The sequence below is a fragment of the Daktulosphaira vitifoliae genome, unplaced genomic scaffold, assembly GCF_025091365.1.
Source record: "Daktulosphaira vitifoliae isolate Bord-2020 unplaced genomic scaffold, ASM2509136v1 Scaffold_5, whole genome shotgun sequence".
NCBI classification, from domain to species: domain Eukaryota; kingdom Metazoa; phylum Arthropoda; class Insecta; order Hemiptera; family Phylloxeridae; genus Daktulosphaira; species Daktulosphaira vitifoliae.
Genome location: NW_026099576.1, coordinates 3,300,538 through 3,306,834, shown reverse-complemented (window position 1 = coordinate 3,306,834; position 6,297 = coordinate 3,300,538). Strand labels below are relative to the sequence as shown.

Below are 6,297 nucleotides of genomic sequence, written 5' to 3'. Positions count from 1 at the left end.
TACACCAATGGTAGATTTGCTAGGTGGACAATTATTCTTTATAACTTTAAGATGTTTATTTATATATACAATGTTCACATATTCCAAAACATTTACTTTGTCATCATAAAACATACTCTCAGAATGTTTATTGCCTAAAATAATTTTGTACTACTGCGACACATTTTCAAGAATAAGACAAACCAGATTATATTTATTACTACCCTTATGTTGAAGTAACAAAGATATACACAGAATCACCAATATATGACAAATTCCATAACTTTAATGCCAATTAATATTTTACATTAAATTCTTTTTTAAATAATGTTTAGACTTTAGTACTATACAAATTTGTGATGAGAAATATCGAATAGTAACTATCGAACTATTCGATAGTCATTCAAAAAATATTCGATAGTTACACAATATATTTAAATAGTTTAAAAACTATTCAATAGTTTATGCTAAAAATAAACTATTCGGTTGTATAAACACAATTCGAATAGGTATTCGATAGTTTAAAATATTCGAAAATGCCCATCACTAATACAAATAAAATAATATACTATATTTTTGTAATTTATTAAAAAAAAAAGGAAAAAATTTAATATTTACGAAAAATTTATAAAAAAAAATCAAGGTAGCCATTTTGTAGAGTAGTAATTTGGTAAATAAATATTTTATTAATATTGTTTAATTTTATTATATCAAATATTATAATAAAAGTTGAAAAAAGAACAAAAATAAATGAAATATTTTCATGATAAATATTAGTTATAAGTATATAACTATTTCCATGAAAATAATCTATGATTGAATGAGCACCTGTAAATGAATTTCAAAATTTGATAGATGGAAGACAGCAGATCTCTTTGTTGTTTATTTATTACAAGTAATAGCACGACCTTTATTTATTCCAAATGATAAATATTTGATATGATAATTGTCGTTGATTTTCTAATATACTGAAATTAACAAGTTTTTAATTAATATAGCTATTTAAAAACTCCGAATTGTTCCTAACGATAATTTAAAATTTAAATTAACCTATTTTATTTACACCTAAAATCATTTATATATCATTTAAATCAAGAATTTAAAAAATATTTTATACATTTTTAATTTCTCCGTTACCAAGTAATTTGCGTTTTTCTTATCTTAATCAGCTTAAACATTATGATTTTTGAATTTACCATACACAAATTTTTTATTTATTACAATAGTTGATTATTTTTTACATTTATAAGTATGTCGATTATTAATATAATCAAAGTTATTCGTTTTTTCAATCATTAAATCGTGTTAGATTATATCAAATTTTGATGATTACTATTGTTATTATTATTTATTTTGCTTAACTTCTTAAACATAATTTAATTAACTGTATAGATTATTAGTTTTTTTATTTATCATGTATAGATTTCGTTTTCTTTTGCCTTTTTTAAACTCATATTATAATGTTTGATACGTAAAATTAAACACAATAATTCATAAGTTTTAAAATGCTACAAATAATTTATTACTGAACATTAATAAGATATTTTTTACTAAATTTTTTGCTAAAATCTACTTTACAAAATTGTTTTACTTTTTTTAGATAAATTAAAAATATATGATGTATTATATTATTTGTATAGTACTAAAGTAAAACAAATTTTGGAATTTGTCATATCTTCGTGTCTCACTCTGTATAAATATCATATACACCTATATGTAAAAAGAATGGTTTTTAAATTAATTATTTATATTTACAAATTACATTCTTATAGGTGACCATTTTTTCCTATTAAAAAAAAACATATTTAGGTGTATTATTAAAAGAAGTCCAAACAAAAGTATTTACACTAACGATAAAAGTGGCAATTGACAAAACAATGGTCGATTGCATGCGTGTGTCTTTGAAGAATACATGAAAATTCTGGACGCTTGTGTTGTTATTATATATGTCTTTAGGATGAAGTCACAACTCTTATGGAGAATGCAATGTTAAGTACAGTAGTCGTGTTGGTAGTAAAATAACAGCGTGGAGGCATAGCCACTACCAATTGAAGACTGTAGTAATAAATCCAAAAATAATTGAATACGTCTCCACTTTAAAACTCAAGAATGGGTATCGCATCGCAAATCTGGGACAATTGTTCTAAAAGAGGTATTATAAATTCAGACTGATATATTATTATTACCAAGAGCACGAGTTATATGCACTAAATTTATATAATACACAGGTATACAATAAAGGACAAAAAAAATCCTTGCAGGTATCAGCTCATAAATAAATTTATGTCTGAGAGCAGTGAGATGGTCTTTTTTTTATGTAGTTTTGTCTGGTATGTATTTTTTTTTTTTTTCATTGAAATAATCTTAAGCAAATACAGATATCAAATGTTATACATTTTAGTTTTAAAGAATTATGATAGTATTAATTATTTCTAAATAGTTAAGAATTGAGCAATTTAAAAATCGCCGAGCTTGTTGCATATACATTTATAATATTATAAATTTTATATTTTTAAATTGTAAATATAACCACTAAAAAGAACAAATAATTAATTTTTCATGACTTCAAATTACAAAAGAACAGTTTTGTTTTGAGGAATAACATACTTATACATTGTATTTTTGATTTTGATAATTAACATATATCCAGGAAAAATATTATAAATATTCACATATATTTTTGTATATTTGAAATTAAAAAAAAATTGATAGGTATTCATTTGACTGCATGATTTAATACTTAAGCTATCTATACAATTGTGTAGGGGATAAAGGGTGTATAGAAAATTATAAAAAATGAACACCTCAGTTAATTTTGTACATTTAATAAAATTTATATTTTATTTTCAACTTCTTCACATCTTTATACGATATATGCAAATGGAAAAGGTGTCTTATATCATAGTTATCTTCCATTGAGGGCTCAAAAATCTCTCATAGAGTGTACATAACCTATAAGTTTTTACATAACAGGACGCTGGTAATATTATAAAAGTCATATATTAAATTTTAAGCAAAAATAATTTATATTGTTTTAATTGGCCAAGTAAAAATATTATCTTTTGCAGGTGTCTGTTTTACATGATTTTATGTGAACCAAAGTAAATAAACGAGACAAAAACCGGTTAATTAAATCACCAGTTATTCAGTGGCAGCTCATTGTATATTTGAGGATATAACATCAAATAAACTAAATAACAACAGTATTTCTATAGGTACACATACTACTCACATGTTATTAGACCGGATGCATCGGTCCTTGGCCAATTACCCAATTAGTATTTTATTACAAACCCAAAATTATGTGTGTAGCATGAGCAGTGCACAAACAACGATGAACATATTACATCTTGAACGTGGTCGGTCGTCCATAAGAAAAACAACCACCGACGAAATCACTTTGTAAATCTAGCTAGAGGCGCCTCTCCTGAATAATATTAATTTGAAGTCCAATTACAGGTAAAATTCTAATTAACCGACCGCCATTATTTTATTAAACAATCCTTTACAGGAATAATAAAATAAAACGTTAGGTATTATAGTATATTCTACTAAGTAGAGTGATATGCACTTTCCTGAATTCTATTCTAGATTGTAATAGAGTAACTTATTGCATTATTTTAAAAAGAATAAAACTTATTTTAGAAAATTCAGATTTTATTATATGTCATGTTATATTTTTTGTAATTTTTTCAAATCTTCAATAATGATTTATGCTGACAGATTTCAATGAAAACATAACTCATCTTTTTTTAAAGAAATTGATGAATATTGACAAATTTTTATTTTTAGATTGAATCTCGAGTTCTGTAAAAAAACTATTATGTATTAATTTAATATTGAAATTAATACATTAATATATTTAAATTAATAATCAATAATTCAAAATTGTAAATTTTACAGAAAAAATATCAAAAATTATAAAGTAGTTTCGTTACTTCTATGGACAACGTCTATAAAAATTGAAGTGTTTAATGCAAAATTTTTCAGAAAATCATTTGGTCTAAACTGGTTTACAAGATAATTTAATTGCTTACAAAAATATACTTTTTCTAAACCAATTTTTACGCTGATTTCAAAACAGCAATAAGTTTTTTTTATCATCTTTAATTTCTAAGATAAATACTAATTAATAAAAAACAAATATTTACATAAAATAAATAAATAACCAAAAAAATCTTGATTAAAATAAAATTCAACAATATATCAGTGGACAAAACTTAGGAAAATTTAGGCCCGTAGTATTTCTAAAAATTAGTATATTATTAAATATAATTATACAGAATATAGTTCTGAATATTTTTATTGTATACCAAATTAATATTTGTTGTCTAATTTCGGTGACCGTTTAGATACAGAATTAAGTCGTCGGAAATTTTTTGTTTTTTATTTAACTTATAATGTGTAACATAAGTTTTAATTTAATAAATGTTTAAAGCTTGTAGAATTTCAAGACCATTTTCAAAGTTATTTGTTAGAGTTATGGCTATAGGTTAGCTGGACAATGTTCCGTACAATGAGAGTGTATTTAATAAAATTGGTGAACCTAGAGGTCTATTAAGATCACTCAAAGAAAAAAGATGGAAACTACTTGGACATACTTTAAAACACGAATACACCACAACACTTTAAAATGCAAAGGATATCCAAATACAACAATAATCGATAAGTTATTAAAAATGCCGGACTGAAAATCTACAGGGAACTGAAGAGAATGACCTTAATAGGGAAGAGTACAGAAGTAGAATGTTTTAAACAAACTAGAATTAAATAGAAATATAATTAAAATTTTAATAAAAATTGTAGATACATAAGATCTTTAAAACAAAACTGAGTGATTAAAATAAATGGTTGACAAGTCTCGGGTTCATATGACTATCATGAACCTCAATTTAAACAACGACCAAAATTAATTGAACTCTTGTTTATAGTTTTTCCTAATTCAAAACATTATCAGTACTTATTTATATTTTGAAAAAATGCAAACCTGTATAAATAATTTACACATGGATGAATATATGGCGAATACGATAATTAAAAATTAGTTTTTAATAGAATGGTAATTTTAAAATATTTCATCGTTTAAATCGTCTAAAAAAGTCAACGGTCATTTGTTCAATGTTTGCAGTTCACTTTAGCAAAATGAACTGAATCATGAATTAACGAAACATATTTTTATTGGACAACACGGTACCTACCAATATCTGTGTGTGAGGTAAAATATTTTTCTTTAGCCATTCCAAAAAGTGAATGGACAAGTTAACGACATTACTTGCCTTGAGCTTCTATGCGGTTATCGTTTTATTTTAGGCATAATTGTTTTATTGTAAGTTTATGAACATGAAGAGGTAGTCATCGCAGTCGTTAAAAATTGTCCGCAAGGGAAACCACCACAACGTGATATCTAGTTCCTCTGAATAGTCTTAATGTTTATCACGTTATCAGATAAAACCGTAATTATCAGATTATTTTTTTCTCATTCAAACACGACACGATTTGGTTTTATTCACGACTTCATTTGTTTGCATTGCGCAGCTGAGTATTTCATATTTTATGAATGTTATCCGTTGCACACGTTTCTTATTTGCCTTGACTAATGGTTAATATTTCATTAATATCATTAATTTTATGTTTTCAGATTTTTGCTAATAATGTATAACATTACAGTTGTTGTACTTATAACACATTCTGTATTATTCATCGTTCATTAATTTATTTTATCTACACGTCCACTAATATTCATTAATTACACTATAATTTTATTATTATTTTGTATTTGAACATAATTGTTATTTATTGGTTTAAGTAGTAATACAAGCAAACACAAAGTTTAACATAATTTTCTAATAAAATTCTACATCTAAGATAGTTATGAATGTTTTTACTAAATTTTCTTAGAATGCTATTTTTTAGTGAACTAATGTAGGATGATTGATGATTTATCGTTGACCATTAGATTTCTTCTAAAATAATAACATTTTAGAAAATTTTTTTTGGATTGTTATGTAGTATTTATTAATAGATTTTAGATTGGTTAAATGTTTGTTAGATTTATCCCTTATCCCTAAAAAGGATACCAATTAGTTTTTTTAATTGTAACATACATATTTAACTATTCATATAATAAAAACCCAACTAAGAAAATGACTGGCTGGTAACAAATTTTCAACCAGTATTTCAGGACTTAGGATTATTTTTATAACTAAGCGGAAGGAGTAGTGCAGCAGAGTGGTGCATAATGATAAAAATTCATAAACTAAACTTTGCCTCCAGTCTAGATGTTAATAAATTCCCAAATACTGATCCAAAAGTTATTAT

The 6,297-nt window shown here is 24.6% G+C and overlaps 1 long non-coding RNA gene across 1 annotated transcript; it reads left to right on the top strand.

Moving 5' to 3' along the window:
• Positions 1-2,130: 2,130 nt before the first annotated feature.
• On the top strand, positions 2,131-4,800 carry LOC126907590 (uncharacterized). The gene is made up of 4 exons (XR_007704575.1): positions 2,131-2,309; positions 3,048-3,194; positions 3,292-3,438; positions 4,418-4,800. It is a non-coding gene; the product is annotated as an uncharacterized LOC126907590 (long non-coding RNA).
• The last annotated feature ends 1,497 nt before the right edge of the window (positions 4,801-6,297 follow it).